At 52.8% G+C, this 18,227-nt stretch overlaps 1 long non-coding RNA gene across 1 annotated transcript; it reads right to left on the minus strand.

Annotated features, from left to right (window-relative positions):
* Positions 1 to 837: 837 nt before the first annotated feature.
* LOC129405495 (uncharacterized) lies at positions 838 to 17,219 on the minus strand. The gene is made up of 3 exons (XR_008630613.1): positions 17,084 to 17,219; positions 2,915 to 3,022; positions 838 to 999 (listed from the first exon to the last, which is right to left on the minus strand). It is a non-coding gene; the product is annotated as an uncharacterized LOC129405495 (long non-coding RNA).
* Positions 17,220 to 18,227: the final 1,008 nt, after the last annotated feature.

Raw genomic sequence — 18,227 nt, forward strand, 5'->3', positions numbered from 1 at the left:
CTTATCTTAATGGTACAATTCAATCTTGATAAGCACATTCATTGTTGAGCAAGCAATCATCAAAATTTTTACATCTTGCAAAATTAAAATGCTATCTTTTGGACTGGAGAGAGAGTTTTTGCTTCTTTTTCGAGGGGCCACACCCAGTGGTAGTCAGGGCTTACTCCTGGTTTTGTGCTTAAGGGTCACTTCTGGCAGGCTCAGGGGACCATATGGGCTCCTGTGGACAGGCCCTGGGTTAGTCGTGTGCAAGGCAAGTGCCTTGCCTGCTGTACTTGGCTAGAGAGATAGTATAGGGACTAAGTCACTTGTTGGCATTGTGCACAGTGCCTCAGCACCTTCAGAAATGACCCCAGACAGAACACAAAGTTTAGATAGCTGGGTGTGACCCAAAAAACAAAAAAGCAAATCAATTTTTTAAGTTTAAATTTAAAATAATGAGAAAGAAAACTCACTTTCTGAGCTTGGAGATTGCTCAAAGGGCTGGAATATGTGCTTTACATGTGGGAGCTGGGAACAGTACCCAAGCACCTTCAGGTGTGACCCTAAATAAACAAGTAAATAGTAAAATGAGAGGAAAAATAAATAACTACCCATGACTCCAATCTTTGGAAATCACCATTTTAATTTCTGTCCATATGAATGTGGTCACTATACATCTGAGACTTTGAGACTTGTTGCTACTGTTTTTGGCATATCGAATACGCCACTGGTAGCTTGCCAGGCTCTGCCGTGCGGGCGAGATACTCTCGGTAGCTTGCCGGGCTTACTGGTACCCGCTCGAGCAAATCCATGAGCAACTGAATGACAGTGACAGTGACACTATACATACCTCATAAAATGAAATCTTGGGATATTTGTTCTTTTCTGACAGATTTATGTAATTTAGCATAACGTCCTCAAGATTAAACCATGTGTCAGAATTTTCTTCTACTTGTATTCTCTGTTTTCACTTGAAGTCCTGTAGGTCATCACACTTAAAGAATGCAGATTGGGGGGCTGGAGCGATAGCACAGCAGGTAAGGCGTTTGCCTTTCATGAGGCCAACCCAGGTTCGATTCCCAGCATCTCATATGGTCCCCTGAGCACCACCAGGAGTTAATTCCTGAGTGCATGAGCCAAGAATAACCCCTGTACATAGCCGGGCATGACTCAAAAAGCCAAAAATCAAAAAATGCAGATTGGGCTGCAGAAGTGAGGACGTGGTACAGTGTGGAAACTAAGCTCACCGTGAGTGAGCTGCTTGCACTACATGTGGTCAAGTCTGGTTTGATCCCTGGTACTCTGTATGGTCGCCCAAACCCTCACAGGAGTAATCCCTGAACAAAGAGCCAGACCTAAGTCCTGAGCACTGCCCAGTGTGACCCTCCAAAACAAAAATCAAACAAACAAACAGAAAATGCAGCCCACGTCATAAAGATAAACAGGGGTAAGTAACCTTCCTTGCATGAGCTGACCCAGGATCTAGTCTCAGGCACAACATATGGTCCCCTGAGCACAGAGCCAGAAGTAGACCCTGAGTGCCACCGGAAGTGGCTCCCCAAGCCAAAAAGAGTGAATCAGATCTTCCTTATCCAGCTTGTTTTCTCTCATTGGATTGCAGTAATGTTTATTCATCTGCTTGCAACAGGAAGCAACACCTTCCCCACCTCCTGGCCTGGTCTTCCCGCTCTCTTCCCTAAGCCATTCATCCTTCAAGGCTCAAGGAAGCCTTTCTGCTCCAGAGCTGCTCCTTACCATTATTCTCTTGCATTGAATTAATTATTGAATGAATAGAAACAAATAGTCTTAGTTACCATTTGCAAGGCTATGCTCCTTCATGTGCGTATTTAAACACCTCTCTCTACCCATAAAGGCAAGGATCCAGGCAGCTGGGTTCATCTAGTACCAACAGATGCTTACTAAATATTTATCAAATAGAGAAGAAGAGGAAGTCAACAGATATTTGAGGGGTGTTATTATTATTTATTATTTTTGGTTTGGGGGCCACACCCAGTGATGCTCAGGGCTTACTCCTGGCCCTGCACTCAGAAAGTACGCCTGGTGGTGCTGAGAGGACCATATGGGATGCTGGGGATCGAACCCTAGTTGGCTGCATGCAAAGCAAACACCCTCCCCGCTGTGCTATCTCTCTGGCCCCAGATATGTGGGGGGGTGTTAAGTGAATATTTTTTATTTATTTATTTATTTATTTGGGGGCTTTGGACCACACCCTGTGATGCTCAAGGGATACTCCTGTCTCTGTGCTCAGGAATCACCCCTAGCAGTGTTCAAGGAACCATATGGGATGGCAGGGATGAAATCAGGGTCGTGTAAGACAGCCCTACCCCGCTGTCCTATGGCTCCAGACCAAGTAGTTTTGATTTTTGAGAAAGAATAAAATCAATGGGGCTGGAGTGATAGCATAGTGGGTAGGGCGTTTGCCTTGCACGCGGCCGACCCGGATTCGATTCCCAGCATCCCATATGGTCCCCTGAGCACCGCCAGGGATAATTCCTGAGTGCAGAGAGCCAGGAGTGACCCCTGTGCATCGCTGGGTGTGACCCAAAAAGAAAAAGAAAAAGAAAGAATAAAATCAAATGGGTTGTCAGATGTCATCTAAGGCTAAATCACACCTAAGCTATAGGCTCCCCCGCCTCTTGCCAGCAAGACCTCAACTTGCTCTCTTCCACCTGTCACACCCACAGAAAATGCCAGTGGCTCCGATTCATCAGAGAGACAGAGAAGCCCGGGACTGACCTATGACCCACCTCCGGCATTGCTGGGAAATCCCAACATGGTGTGGAAATGAGCGACACGCTACCAGCCTGAGAGGCGACTGCCTGCCAGGAAGGCTGGGCACACTGACCCCCCAGCCCTTCCCCTGCGCCCACAGAGTGCCCATGTTGCAGGTGAAGGCATAATTGCTCCTTACCTCCCCTGGCTTCCCCAGCGTTAAATTAGCTTTCTGTCAATAGCCCGTCGGCAGTAGCGATGAATTATTGAAGCTCATTCACTGCAATGGGCCCAGGTCCCTCTTGCTCTGTGGAATGGAGGTGAATGGGAGCATATTACTTCTGTTTGCCTTGCTGCAGTCAGTACATTTTCAGTCTGTTGTGAATATGAAAAGACTCAGCCCTGACCGGCAGATAAACCAGCCTCTGCCTCTCATGGGATGGGGGGAGGAGAGGCAGAGCAGGCAAACCGGTCTTGCTGGTCTCCAAAACACAGGGGCTCTGAGTGATCATTTTGATAGTCTCCAAATACCTATTTGCAGTCACACCAGCAAAGAGTACCAACATCACACACACACACACACACACACACACACACACACACACACTCGTGCATTCGTGCATTCATGCAGGGGATGGGGTGATAACTCATGGGTTTTATCTCCCAAATAAAACTACAGCAACCAGTGTTGGTCCGATCTTATTCTTTTTTTTTTTTTTTTTTGCTTTTTGGGTCATATCCAGCAATGCCCAGGGGTCACTCCTGGCTCTGCACTATGGAATTACTCCTGGTGGGGTTTGGTGGACCCTACAGGATGATGAGAATTGAACCCAGGTTGGTCATGTGCAAGGCAAATGCCCTACCTGCTGTACCATCACTCTAGCCCCTCTCCAACTTTTTTATTTTTTTAATTTTTAATTTTTTTTTTTTTGCTTTTTGGGTCACACCTGGCAATGCACAGGGGTTACTCCTGGCTCATGCACTCAGGAATCACTCCTGGCGGTGCTCAGGGGACCATATGGGATGCTGGGAATCGAACCTGGGTCGGCCGCGTGCAAGGCAAACGCCCTACCCGCTGTGCTATCGCTCCAGCCCCCTCCCCCCACTTTTTTAAAAGGCTGCAAATTATAGCTTCTACTTCTCCCCCGGGGCTGGAGCCACAGTACAGTGGGTAGGGCATTTGCCTTGCACGCAGCCTACCCAGGTTCGATTCCTCCACCTCTCTTGCCTCTCAGAGAGCCCGGCAAGCTACCAAGAGTATCCCGCCCGCACAGCAGAGCCTGGCAAGCTACCCGTGGCGTATTCGATATGCCAAAAACAACAACAACAAGTCTCATGATGGAGACGTTACTGGTGCCCGCTTGAGCATATCGACAAGCAACAGGATGACAGTGACAGTGACAGTGACTTCTCCCCCACCTTCAGCTTCAATGTTTCTTTAGCTGGACTAATTAGTTTGCCCCTGAGGAAGGATGGGCAGAGAGGGATGAACTGGGAAGTTCAAAGCCAAGGACAGAAAACCTTGCTCCCGGGCTCCATGGGTCTGTGGGGAATCTTTCTATGCTCTTCCCCAACTTCCCCAGGAGCTGGCACATCCCTGGATATAAAGTGATGTGCTTGGGGGGTGGAGAGATATACGATGGGGAAGGCACTTGCCTTGCATGCGACTGACCTGGGTTCGATTCCCAGCACCCCAGATGGTCCCCTCCAGCCCCGCCAGGAGTGATCTCAGAGTACAGAGTCAGAAGTAAGCCCTGAGCACTGCTGGGTGTGGCTCCCAAACCAAAAGTAGCACTGTAGCACTGTCATCCCTTTGTTCATCAATTTGCTCAAGTGGGCACCAGAAATGTCTCCATTGTGAGACTTGTTGTTACTGTTTTTCGCATATTGAATATGCCACAGGGAGCTTGCCAGGCTCTGCCGTGTGGGCAGGATACTCTCAGTAGCTTTCCGGGCTCTCTGAGAGGGATGGAGGAATCGAACCTGGGTCGGCTGCATGCAAGGCAAACCCCCTACCTCCAACTGGGCTGGAGCGATAACCAAAAGTAAACAAATAAAAATCTTTAAAGTAACAGTTATCTGATAAACAAATGGGACTATCTTAAACTAAGAAGCTTTTGCACCTAGAAAAAATGGTGACCAGAATACAAAGACAGTCTACAGAAGGGGAAAGGATATTCAACCAATACCCTTCTGATAAGGGGTTAATATCAAGGATATACAAGGCACTGGTTGAACTCTACAAGAAGAAAATATCCAATCCCATCAGAAAATGGGGTGATCAAATGAACAGAAACTTTCTCAAAGAAGAAATCCGAATGGCCAAAAAGCATATAAAAAAATGCTCTTCATCACTAATCATCAGGGAGATGCAGATCAAAACAACAATAAGATATCATCTCACACCACAGAAGCTGGCACACATCCAAAAGAACAAAAGCAATCCGTGTTGGCATGGATGTGGGGAGAAAGGGACTCTCCTACAATGCTGGTAGGAACACCGACTGGTCCAGCCTTTTTGGAAAACAATATGAATGTTTCTCAAAAAACTAGAAATTGAGCTCCCATTTGAAACAACAATACCACTTCTGGGAATATATCCCAGAGATGCAAAAAAGTACTTGTGGGGCTGGAGTGATAGCACAGCGGGTAGGGCGTTTGCCTTGCACGCGGCTGACCCGGGTTCGATTCCCAGCATCCCATATGGTCCCCTGAGCATGGCCAGGGGTAATTCCTGAGTGCAAAGCCAGGAGTGACCTCTGAGCATCGCTGGGTGTGACCCAAAAAGCAAAAAAAAAAAAAAAAAAAAAAAAAACCACCCAAAAAAGTACTTGTATGTTTATTGCAGTACTATTTACAATAGCCCAAACCTGGATAAACCCCGAGTGCCCTAGAACAGATGACTGGTTAAAGAAACTTTGGTATATCTACACAATGGAATACTACGCAGCTGTTAGAAAAGGTGAAATCATGAAATTTGCATGTAAGTGGATGGACATGGAGAGTATCATGCTAAGTGAAATGAATCAGAAAGAGAGAGGGACAGACATGGGACAGTGGGTAGGGCATTTGCTTTACATGCAGCTAACCCGGGTTCGATCCCCAGCATCCCATATTGTTCTCCAAGCACCACCAGGAGTAATTCCTGAACGCAGAGCCAGGAGTAAGCCCTGTGTATCACCGAGTGTGACCAAAACTAAAAACTTTTTAATAAATAAATAAATAAAAAGAGAAGGACAGACAGAATGACTGCATTCATTTGTGGAACATAAAGCAACATAATAGGAGATTAACACCTAAGGACAGTAGAGATAAGGGTCAGGAGGATCGCTCCATGGCTTGGAAGCTGGTCTCACATGCTAGGGGAAAAGGCAGCTGGGATAGAGAAGGTACCACCAAGTAAATGATGGTTGGAGGGCTCTCTCGAGATGGTAGATGCATGCTGAAAGTAGACTATGGACCAAGCATGATGGCTGCTTAGTACCTGTATTGCAAACTATAACACCCAAAAGAAGACAGACAGAGGGAATGTGCCTGCCACAGAGGTGGGGGTGGGAGGGGGTGGGCGTGAGGGGAAGGATACTGGGAACATTGGTTGTGGAGAATGGGCACTGGTGGAGGGATGGGTGCTTTAACATTGTACGACTAAAACATAATCATGAAAGTTTGTAAGTCTGTAACTCTATCTCACAGTGATTCATTAAGATAAAACTTTTTTTAAAAAGTTATCTGAGGAGTCAGAGCGATAGTCCAGGGTTAAAGTGCTTGTCTTGCATGTACTGAGGCTAGTTCAAATCTCCAGTACTGCATATGTTCCCTGAGCCCCACCAGGCATGATCCCTGGGCATAGAGCCCAGAGTGAGACCAGAGCACAGCCAGGTGTGGTCCCCAAAGCAATAAGTAAACAAGTAAATGTAATAAAGTTATTCACTTTTGCTGTTGCTGTTGCTTTTTTAGTGGGTCACACCCGGTGATGCTTGGGGGTCATTCCCAGCAGTGTTGGGGACCCGTGTGGTATGGCGGCTGGACTCTGGGCTTCGGCATGCAGAGCGTTCCCTCCATCCCTTTGGGGGAGCTTCTCAGCCCCTAAAGTTAAGGCTGTGTAGCCTGGCCCAGATGGCACATTTATTAGTTAGTGCCCTCTGGATTTGCATTGGCATTCACAGTCACAAGTAGGCCTTTACATGCCCTGCCTCCACAGCCCTTTGGTTTGAAGCTGCCGAGGCCTCGTGACCCTATCAGCTGGTCACGTGCCTCTCAAAAATCCCACCATTAAATATTCATCCCTTTGGGAGTCCCCAGTTAAGAATCAAATACTTCTGGTCAAGGCAACACACCATAAAGTTATCATCTAACATTCTGGCAGGAATTCACTCACTCTGCCCAAGGCACTCCCCGCTCCTGGCTGGCTGACTCTATACATGCTTTATGTCTGGTCTGGTCACCCCTGCCTGCTCCCTCTTCCCTCCAGAATAACTGGGGAGCTTAAATCCTACCTCCCCCACTACCCACTCTCATTACTCTCTGTCATCTTCCTTGGATGCACCTATTATATCTGTAATGAAATGATTATTTGTTTGATTATATTAATACCGTTTGCAGCCCCAGAAGACTGCAAGCTCTAACTGCCTTAGGGCTGCCTTTCTTTCCAGTCTCCTGATCTGCCCTGTGCCTACCACAATGCCTGGGACCTGGGACATGTTTGGGTCCTTCAAAGGAAGTCACAGAACTCGGAGGAGAGGAGAGCAGAGGAAGAGGAAAAGGTGAAAGCACACAGTTCCAAACTCATTTGATAATGGCTCTCCTCACCTGCAGGACTAACACCAGGTTCTCCTCCTTTCTCTGTGTGTGTGTGTGTGTGTGTGTGTGTGTGTTGGTGGGAGGGGGGTGGGGAAAGAAGGCGGGGTCAGTGCCCACGAGGGCCACACAGAGAGCAATAAGTTCGGAAAAGACAGTTGGTTGGAGGGAACAGGCTTGAGGAGCATCAAGCTGGCCCGACCTGGCTCCCAGTTCTTCTAGAATGTGACAAGGAGCTCATCTTTGGAGTAAGCTGAGTGTGAGGAACCCTCTCTTCGAGATGCTTCCTGGTAAGCAGAGAGAAGATGTTTGTTACTAAAGGTATCAACAAGGGGCTGGAGTGACAGCACAGCGGGTAGGGCATTTGCCTTGCACGCGGCCGACCCGGGTTCAAATCCCAGCATCCCATATGGTCCCCTGAGCACCGCCAGGGGTGATTCCTGAGTTCATGAGCCAGGAGTGACCCCTGTGCATTGCTGGGTGTGACCCAAAAAGCAAAAATAAATAAATAAATAAAAATAAATAAAGGTATCAACAATAATAACAAAATAAAACTAAGGGTATCCACAATAATAACAAAAATACTCTCAGCTAGCATCTATTGCAAGGTTCTGGGGAAACCATTGTCTATAAAGTTATAGATCATTACTTCAGCTCACTGTCTCCCACCATATTGTGAGGTAAATGCGTAGTAGCCCTATTTTATAGACAGAACACTCAAAGAGATTAGTTCCGGGCCAAGGTCACACAGGTAGGAAGAACCAGGACAAGACAGAATTCTTTGTGTGTGTGTTGGGGGGGAGTTGTTTGAGGGTATGCCTGCTGGCGTTCAGGGCTTACACCTGAACATTCAGGGCTTACTCTTGGCTCTGTGCTCAGGGGAACATATGTGATGCTGGCGATCAAAGTGGGGTTGGTCACATACAAGGCAAAAGCCTTAACCCCTGAACTATGTCTCTGGACCATAGGACAAGCCTTTCAAACTGTAGCTCTTAGTCACCTGGATAGCTCTGGGGATAGCTCCGGATACCCTCACCGCAAGCCCATGGAAAGACCCAGCTCTCCGGCTGCTCTTTCATACTCACAGAACAACATAGATGAAGGCCATTTACAGAGGCGAGATTTGCTGGGATCTTCCAAGGTGTCTCTGTTTCCTGCTCCCAGAACCACCTGGACCTGGCACGAGATTCCTGGGCTCAGGGCGAGATGCCAAACATCTGGCATTGCAGAAGGCAACAGACACAGACATCTGGAATGTGTCAGCTTCCTACTACTCCCCCGCAAAAACACCTGTGGGATTAGGCCTTCCTGCCTGAGAGATGGGCCTGAGAGATGGGCCCACTTTTGTCTCCTCCAGCACTCCTTTCTCCTTTCAGAAGTTATCCTGGGGAGCTAATTTAACATTACTTTTTTGTCTTTTGCTGGGGGGTTTTGGGAAACTTGGCAGTGTTTACTCCTGACTCTGTGCCCAGGGATACTGGGGAACCGTATGTGATGCCAGAGATTCGAACCAGGGTTGGCTGCCTGCAAGGCAAGCACCCCACCTATTGTACCATCTCTCCAGGCCTGGGCCCTGGTTCCTTGGGGCTGCACTCAAGGCCCTGGATTTCTGTGAACCCCATTCCAGGAGGTGAGAACTGCCTCTGACATAGGTTCTAATCTCTTCTCCCCCACCCTTGCCTTTCCTGGGGCAGTGGCTTCAGCTTCTGCCTGGGCTCCATCATCTGAATTTGACCCGGAGCGAAGTGTGGCCTGTCGCTGACACTTTGGGGCTCACCCTTCCAACCTGCATTGACCTGGACGCTAACCTCTCTAGCTGGTGAGCTCCTAAGCGGCAGGGGCTGAGTTTGTATTGCCTGCGGTCAATTGGACCTACCCTCCCTCTCTTCTGCTGGGTCACGGCCCATGATGTTAGAATTTATTTCCTAACTCCCTTAGAGCTAAGTGCACTTGTGTGACGCAAAGGAAGGCAGAGAGGAGGAAGAAACATTTGTGTTTGCGTGGGGATGGTGTGGGGCGGGCGGAGGTTGCTACACAGCAGTTCTGGAAGATACTCTGCCTGGCTTGTGATAGATACTCAGTGCTCATGCCCCGTGCGCTCACACCTGGTGGTCCTGGCGTGAGGGGTTTGTGGTGCTGGGGATCAAACTCTGGTCCTGACAAGGCTGTGTGGCAGCCTCTGAGCTACCTCTGCAGCCCGAGAAGAGGGCTTCGCTCCCTGTGTTTGGAACCTGGCGAGCCGAGCCGATCCTGGAGACGAGGGCTTCTCCTGCAACAGCCAGTCCAGCTTCCCCATTCTTTTGTTTGTTTGTTTGTTTTTGAGACACACCCAGTGATGCTCAGGGGTTACTCCTGGCTCTGCACTCAGGAATTACTCCTGGTGGTGCTCAGGGGACCATGTAAGATGTCAGGGATTGAACCCGGGTCTGCTGTATGCAAGGCAAGCACACTACAAGTTGTACCGCCTTCCTTGTCTCTTTTCCCTAATCCTTACATAGCAAATCTTTCATCCCTTAGTCCCAGTGCTAGCCTTTTGGGTCCCCCTCTTTCGATTCTGTATTGCTTCTCCTGGTGCACTTCCATTCCACAAATCTTTTCAATGACTTTGTAAGCACTTAATCCCCTATATTAAATTCGCTTTCGTTAAAATACTCGCAGCCCTCATTTCTGTTTCTCACAAGGAAATGTCCAGAGCAAATTTTTCTAACCCTACCTTGGTATGTGGAGCTAAGGTGAATCAGGGCCCTGAGGGCTTCAAGGGAAACTGTTATAATTACCTGAAAGAATGAAGATTATCCAGATTTTGGGTCATTTCCAGAAATAACCTTTCTCTGGGAGAAAGCTATCTTCTGGCAGGGCAAACATTCTAAGCATCTGGTTGGACATATGAGTCACCCTCTTCTCAGCAGGAGACCCCCACTCTGCCCTCACTGCCCCAAGCCCCTATTTCCATTCATTACCCCCAGAATTAAAGGCCTCAGTCTGCCTGCCTCATTGACTTTAAAATTTATACCCATGTTAATGCTCTATACATATGTAATTAAATGTGGCCTTTCTCTTCTTTGAATCTATCTGATGTCAACTTTCTATCTCTAATCAACTCAAGAAGAAGCTGGTTTTTCCTTACACCCCTACAGTACTGAACCAAGCCCTGAAAGAACTCTGAAATTACCTGTAGAAACTGGGATGGGTGAGCCAGTCTGGGTGAAGGGGAAGAAGCCACGCGAGCAGAAACAAAAATGCATTATCATAAATCAGCCTTTTTGCTGATAAGCAACAGGCTTCCTCAGCCGGAGTATAATAATCCAGGGAGATAGATGCACCGGTAGAGAGGGAAAGAGGGAGGGAAGTAGGTAGAACAGCTGGGCTGGAGTCAGGGTTCAATGGGGAAAGCATGTTTTTCGTGGAGGTGACCCAGGTTAAATCCTCTAACCTGCGTAACCTCAACAAGCATGACCAGGAATGAGCCCCAAGCTATGAACTGGGAGTAAGTGTTGCGCTCCACCCAATATGCTCCACACACACACACTGTAAAACAAAAACAAACAAAAGACAAGACATCATTTAGAATTGTGTGGATAAACATAGAGCTAGCAAGCAAAGTAGAACATAGTTCAGGGGCTGGAGCTACAGGACAGAGGACAAGGTGATTGCCTTGTGCACGGTAGATCGGCATTCTCTCCCCTATGCCACAAATGATCCTCTGAGCCCCACCAGGAGTGATCCATGAGCACAGAGGCGGGAGTAAGCCCTGAGTCCCACTGAGTACATCAGTGAGCCGCTGCTGAACGTAAACTAAATCCTATGTCTCTATTTCTCTCTCTCTCTCATGCGCACATATATCAGGACTCATGACTCACTCCCAGTTTGAAAACTCAGTCCCTCTATTCACCATGAGAACACCAGCCGGGATGAAGACTAGAAAGCAAAAGACGCATGTACGTGAGGAGGCTAAGATCTAAGAGAAATATAAGAGCAGTGAAAGGCGCAAGAATGGAGCGGGAATAATTAAGGAAGAGCAGCAAGTAGGTGGGAGGGTAGAATGCAAGTGAACTTTAAGTTAGAAGGAGGGAAGCAGTGAATGAAGGGGTGTTTGAGGTAGTTAAGTAAGAAGACCAACCCCCTCTCTCCTGGATCACTTCACTGCTATGCAGTGTCTGGGAAATAGCAGGCATGAGCAACACCCGTCCTGAGCTGAAGAACAAAGTGAGAGAAGCGGGGGATGGGGAACAGGATTCCACAGAACGGGGCGTGGGTTCACAAGAATCACTAACCTTGAGGTTTGTTCTGTTTGGGGGAGGGACATCACACTGGGCGGTGCTCAGGGCTTACTCCTGGCTCTATGCGCTGAGATTACTCCTGCTGGGGGGGGGCGGGGAGACAGGTTGGGGGGGGAATCCTATACAGTGTTGGGGATGAAAGTGAAATTGGCTATGTGCAAAGGAAGCAGCTTACTGCTACAGCTCTCTGGCCCCTCTGTTCACTGAGTTTGTCATGTGAGCCATGTACTACTAACCGCTTCATGTGTGTTTGTTTGCTTTTTAATTTTGGGGCAACCCGGCAATGCTCACTCGTAGTCATGTATGGAGATGCTCTGGGGACCAAACACAGTACCGACATTCAAACCAATCACTTGCCAGCTATGTTAGGCAAATGCCTTAACCTTCATATGGTTTCTCTCTCTGGCCCCTGCATTGGAGTTTTATTTATTTATTTATTTATTTCATTTTCTTCTTTGTTTTGGTTTGGAGGCCACATCTGGCTGTGCTGTGGGGCTTACTCCTGGCTCTGCACTCAGGGATCATTCCTGGCAGACTCAGGAGACCCTAGGGTGTCAGGGAACCAACCTAGGTAGACTGCATGCAAGGCACACATCCTCCCTGCTGTATTATTGCTCCTGTCCCATCTGCATTATAAGTCTAAACCCACTTAAGTACTCTTTAAGGCAAACACTATATTATCACCACTTAATAGATGAAGAAACTGAGGCTCAGATCATTTAAACAAGTTCACACAAGTAGTAAGTGAGCAGAACTGGGATTTGAACCCTGACTTGTCTGGCCTCTAGAATACCAGTGTTTCCTCGTCACTACCTTATTCGCAGTCCGCTTTGACTCCAAGATAAGCCCACGCCCCTCTCCCCCGACACACCAACTTTAGAGGGGACCCCAAGGAGGGCAGGAGGTTGGGGCCAGGTTGGGGGCCCCTGTCTGGGGAGGGATATTAAAACCTCATCTTCAACAACACAAAGAAAAACAATTTGAAACTTAATCATCTCCCAGAATTATGATCCTCCCCACAGCAGGGAGCACATTAGCAGAGCTGAGAAATGATAATTCAGCAGCCCCCAGCCCAGCAGGGAGGGAAAGAGAGGAGAAGGGAAGAGAGAGGGAGGGAAAGAGAAACCCAGCACCGAGGGAGAGGTGGTGAGGGAGAGGCGGGGCCTGACCCCCGCCCCGGGGCTCTCCAGCCGGTGCTCCTGATCCTGCTCAGATAAGGCCGGGATCAAGTTGCTCCTCGAGCCAGTTCTCAGCCTCAAGGCCTCCCCAGGTCGGGGGCGGCACCCAGCGCCTCCCACCCGCGCCCCGCCCCAGCTCAGGCGTGCCTGGGTGCACGGGGAGAGCTGGACACCCCTGTTGAAGGCACAGAAGCAAGCAGCGGTCCGTCAGGACCCGAGGTGCTGGACAGCTCCCAGCCCCGGCCCGGGCAGCCGCGAGGCTCCCCGGGGAGCGCCGCGGGGGGCGGGCAACCGTAGGAGAAGCGCGGAGGCTGTTGGGAGCGGCTCGGGGGAAGGGCTGGGGGTCGTGCAAGGGTCCGGGTGGAGATCTGGTGGGGACCTGGAGCCTGGAGCCCCCGGGCGACTTCTCCAGACGCATTCCTTCCTTCTGAATCGAGACCCCTGCCCCCCCACCCCCCGGCCGGGACAAAGGCGCCTTCAGCCCCCGGAGATGAATGGGGCCTTTGAGTGCCGCACACCAAGGGGTCAGCGGCGGCCACCGGGTCGCGGCGCGGCCCCGCCTGCAGCGAACTGACCCTCTGGGTTGGGGCGAGCAGGGGGACTCGGGGGAGGGAAGGGATCCTCCGGCCCGAGAAGCGGCAGCGCCCGGGAAAGGGCTCCACTCGGGACCAGGCAGCTCGTGTGGAAAAGGACTTAGCGGGATGGGGAAAGGAAGCGAGCGCCCCCCGCGCCCCCGCCGGCACGCCCCATCCCGGCTGTGAGCCCCTCCAAGGAGGCTGCAGGACCAGCTGCTGGCGTCAAAACCTTCTAAGCTCTGGCTACCTCCGCTCCCGGCTCCCAGCTCCAGCGCCCCCCGCCCCATGGAAGGGCCAGCCCCCACCCGCTTCGCTTGGTGCCGGGGGTCTCCCTCCGGGGCTGTCCCCGCACCGCCCAGCCGCCTCCTCCCCGCGCCGTCTCCCCTCCCCTTGCCGCACTGCACACACTACCCGGTTTCTATGGAAACAGGCCCAGGAAGGCTCTGCCAGGAGGCCAAGGCCACTCCAGGCTCTGGGGGCGTTGGGGGCTGGGGAAGCAATGAAAGTAAGGAGGTGGAGGTGAGTCCGCCTTATCCCCAGCGGCCCGGAGCCCGCCGGGAGGAGGCTTCCGCTGCGGCCGCCGGGAGGTGGGGCTTCTCTGGGGAGATGCGGTAGTGCGATGTGATTTGAGACCGACTTGAGGGGCTCCTTCGACTCTCAGCGCTTCAGACACCTGGTCGAGCCCCTCGAAGGGGCAGTGAGAAGGCAGGAGGCGGCAGGAAAGCGAGGACTCGGCCCCTTCCCCCTTGCGTGGAGGGCTGAGGCTTTCACCCCTCCCAGGGATGTGCTCACTGAGAAGGCGGCTGATGGGAAAGAAGGATTGGGGGTGGGGGGACAGTCCCGGAGGCCTCTGCAAACAGAGGGGGGCGGCAAATGGTGTGTTCCCTCCACCAGACCCTCCCTTAGGTTGAGCTCAGGACTGCCATTTCCTCCGTTCTGTCCCTCTGTCTATCCATCCTGTCTGGATGTTGACCTATGAACAGAAGCGGCTGGAGGTGGCCTGGAGGGATAAAGCAGCAGAGAAGCGGAAGGAAGGAGGGACCAGGACAGGGTTGGGGGCAGTAGGTGCAGGTGTATGTTGCTGAGGCAGCAGAGGGGGCGTCTTAGGAGCCCGGCTCCCTGGACGGAGAAGCCCCTGTACCCACAGCCTCCCGGTGCTCCCATGGCATGCAGCACATTTGAGGACCTTTGGGAATCTCTGAGAAGCCCGGGGAGAATGTCATGAGGGTCGCTGGGGAAGGGGTCTCGAAGATTATCAGAAAGTTAAGCAGAGTTTTTCTGGGGAAGAGAGTCGGGGGGAGGAGAGGGGTCCCTTGGGAACCCAGAGTACCCTGGACCCGAGCCATGGCTCTCCCTCAGACATAGCCCCCAGCACAGACGTTTTGGTGTTTGCTTATTTTGGTTATTTTTTGATCAGATATTTTGGCACTATGCACATTGCCTCCTGTTGCCATGGCAGCCGTGACAGGGGCTGAGGCACCGTGAGAAAAATACCAAAATTAATGAGTGAGCGAAAGTGCAGCCGAGAGAAAAACAAGGTTAAAAAAAGAGTTAAAACAGTCATGAAAACAGGCTTCCCAGCTCCACAGCAGAGCAGCTGCTGAAGACTCCACAGAGCACAGCCCCCGCCCAGCCCTGGGCTCCTGGCATCTCCCAGACCTCACGGCACGACTCCTCGGCTTCCCCCACCCAGCCAGCCACAGAGTCAGCAACAGCCGCCCGGGAACGGGCCCAAGCACACAACAGCAGATCAACTCCCATCTCAGGTAGCATCCTGCCTCTCGGAACAGCATCCCAGGGAACAGCTTTTCGTCTCCTAGGCAACGGAGCCTGGGTGATGGCCCCCACACGCAACAGTGGTCCAGCTAGATTACCGGGAAATGGCGGCCCGGCTACATTCGAGCTTCAGCACCATAACTGCAGGGGAAACAGCATTCCGGCTCCAGTCCTGCACACAGACCCGGTCCGGCCACAAACTGGGCAACAGCCTCTTCGCCCTAGCCAATCCCCACTCCACTGTCATCACAGCTCGAGCTGCGGGACCAATCGCATCCCAGCTACAGTCCTAACTACAACAGTAGCTCTGGTCTGATCCCAGGTAACAGCCCGCCTGCCAGGTACAGGCTCCTAGCAACAGTCTCTTCGCTCTTCGGATGTAGCTCCAGTGACGGCACCACAAATGCCAAATTAACGGAGAACAGCTTTTTGGCTAGAACTGGCTCAAAGGTGCCAGCCTTCCACTGAGAGCTTCAGCGCTAATGACATTTCTGCTCTAGCCCGGCCCTGAGCATGCACAGGAACACACAGGCACACACATGCACGCATGGCTCAGCCAGAGCTGCTCTAGGAATCTGATACCCTTGGCTCTAGTCCAGGCACACCGGCATCACACTTCAATAACGTCCTAGCTGCCGTCAGAATGGCCTTCTGGTGACAGTACCAGTTCCTATAGCATCCCAGTCCTCTCAGCAACAGCCCGACCCAGGCTTACACAGATGGCAGCAGAGCCCAAGGCTACAAAACATCCCAGTCACTTCCCAGCCTAGCATACCCCGCAGCCACAGTCTGCTGGAATCTCAGGCCCCCTTCGCCCCAGTGTTCTACTCGCCTACCTCTAGTTCCTCCTCCCAGTTCCGTGCAGGACCGAGAGATTGGCTTCTCCTGCTCCCCAGACACCTTACCCCAAGTCCCTGTCTTGTTTCCTGGGGCAAACAGCCAGATGATCTCCACCCCCCCCCCATTACATACACACACAAACACTGCCTCCACCCCTCCCATCTACATCACCCCCCACCCCCAGCAACTGGGGTAGAAGGAGCTGTGGGTGAGGGAGAGGAGGAGGACAAGCAGGCACACCGTGGCCTTGCCCTAGCCCAGCTATGCTCCTATCCCTGGGCGCAGGGTTTGGTTTTGATGATGGTGGAGCTGGGAGGATGGAGAACATCTGGGAGATTAGCATTTCCTGCCCAGCTCTGCGGCTGCCTATCTAACTCAGCCCTGAGCAAGGGAGGAGAACAGAGGAGGCTTTGAATGGCTCCCAGCAAGCAGAGCGGGGAGGGTTTGCTGCAGTGGGCAGCAGGCACACGCTGGGGGCAGGGAGGCTGGGCAGCTCTGTGGAAGATTTCTTCTCTCTGGGCCACTGGTTCCTTCCCTGGAGCTGTGCTCAGCTTTGCAGGGAGCAGAGAAGCTACTTACAGGACAGATCCTCGGTCCACCAGCTCATCCCCATCTCCCCATCAGCTACCCCTCCAGGAGAGTCTGAGGGCTGGGGGGGGGGGGGGGGTGGGGACCAGAACAGGACCAGGCCTAAAAGGGACAAAGACCAGGGAAATAGGGGGGTGAGGGAGAAAGGGGGGGGGGACTTGGGTCATCTCTGCTTCTCCCTTAGCTGGCCAGAGATGTCACCCTTCCTCTGGAACCTGTGCCATGAGAGATGCCAAGTATGAGAAGGGGAAGAAGCAGAGGGAAGAAACAAGGAGAGCGGAGCAGGAGGATAGAAGGGCAGGATGGAGGAGGACAAGGAGGGCAAGGCAGTCACCTCACAGAAGGTTTTTCCACATCCCAGTATCGGGTCTCACCAGGGACAGCTGCCTTAGTTCTCCGTCCGCCTCGATTCCAGGAGGCGGCAAGTCCTGTAGAATTGGGGTACTTGGGAGCCTGGGGTAGCAACACCCGCCCCCCACCCCCCCAGCTACGGAGAGGGAGTGCCCGAGCTGCCCGGCGACCTCTAGATGGCGCCCGCGAGCCGGCGCTGAGCGCGCGGCGCGGAGTCTCGGAGAATGTGAGCCACTGCGTGTGACACCGTGTGTGACTCGGGAGCGTGAGTGTGACAGGGAGCGTGTGGCACTGCGAGGGCGTGGGACACGGGCCGTGACACCGCGCGCCTCGCGGGCCCCGGCACCGACCGGCTGTGAAAATGTGTCGATGTCACCGGGAACCGTGCGCGGGGGGCCGTCTCTCCCCGCGGCGGCTCGGAGGACAGCTGATGCCGGTGGGGGGACCCTCCAGCAGCCCGGGCGCCCGCGGTCTCCGGTCCCCACACGGCTCTCTCTCCCGTCCTCATTCTCAAGGAGCCCGGGTCCCCGGACCCCCCCCCGCGACCCCCCCGTCGCCCCACCCCGGGCTGCTGCGGCCGCCCAGGCTGACCGCTCTGCGGCGGGGCCCGCGGGGGAGGGGAGGGCCTCCCCGGGGCGCAGCGAGGAGGGAGGAGCGCGCCGGCCGCTCGGGGGTCCTGGCGGCCGGAGGAGCAGATGCCCAGGGAAGGCACCGGGAGTGGGGATTTGGGGTGGGGTTTGAGACTTGCCCGGTCTCCCCTTCCCACGAGTGGGGGACAGGTGTGGAGGTTCGAAGGGGGATCCGGGAGGGGTCCGGGGCGGTGGGAGAAGTGCGAGGTGGAGCGCCAGGGAGTCTCCGGGCCCCGCGGAGTGGGGCGATGGCAAAGGAGGACCCCGGCTCCCCGGGAGGGTGTGTGTGTGTGTGCGTGTGTGTGTGTGTGTGTGTGTGTGTGTGTGTGTGTGTACGGGGGGGGGGCATGCTGGGGTCCCCTCCCCGCGCCACCGAGCGGTCCCGAGCTCCACCTCCCGGCCGCGGGGGTGGGGGCGGGGAGCGGGCGGGCCGGGAGGGAGGGGGAGGGAGGGGGCGGGCCGGGCCGCGCTCCGCTCGCTGCTGGCTCCGCCGCCGCC

The sequence above is a fragment of the Sorex araneus genome, chromosome 6 (assembly GCF_027595985.1).
Source record: "Sorex araneus isolate mSorAra2 chromosome 6, mSorAra2.pri, whole genome shotgun sequence".
NCBI lineage: Eukaryota > Metazoa > Chordata > Mammalia > Eulipotyphla > Soricidae > Sorex > Sorex araneus.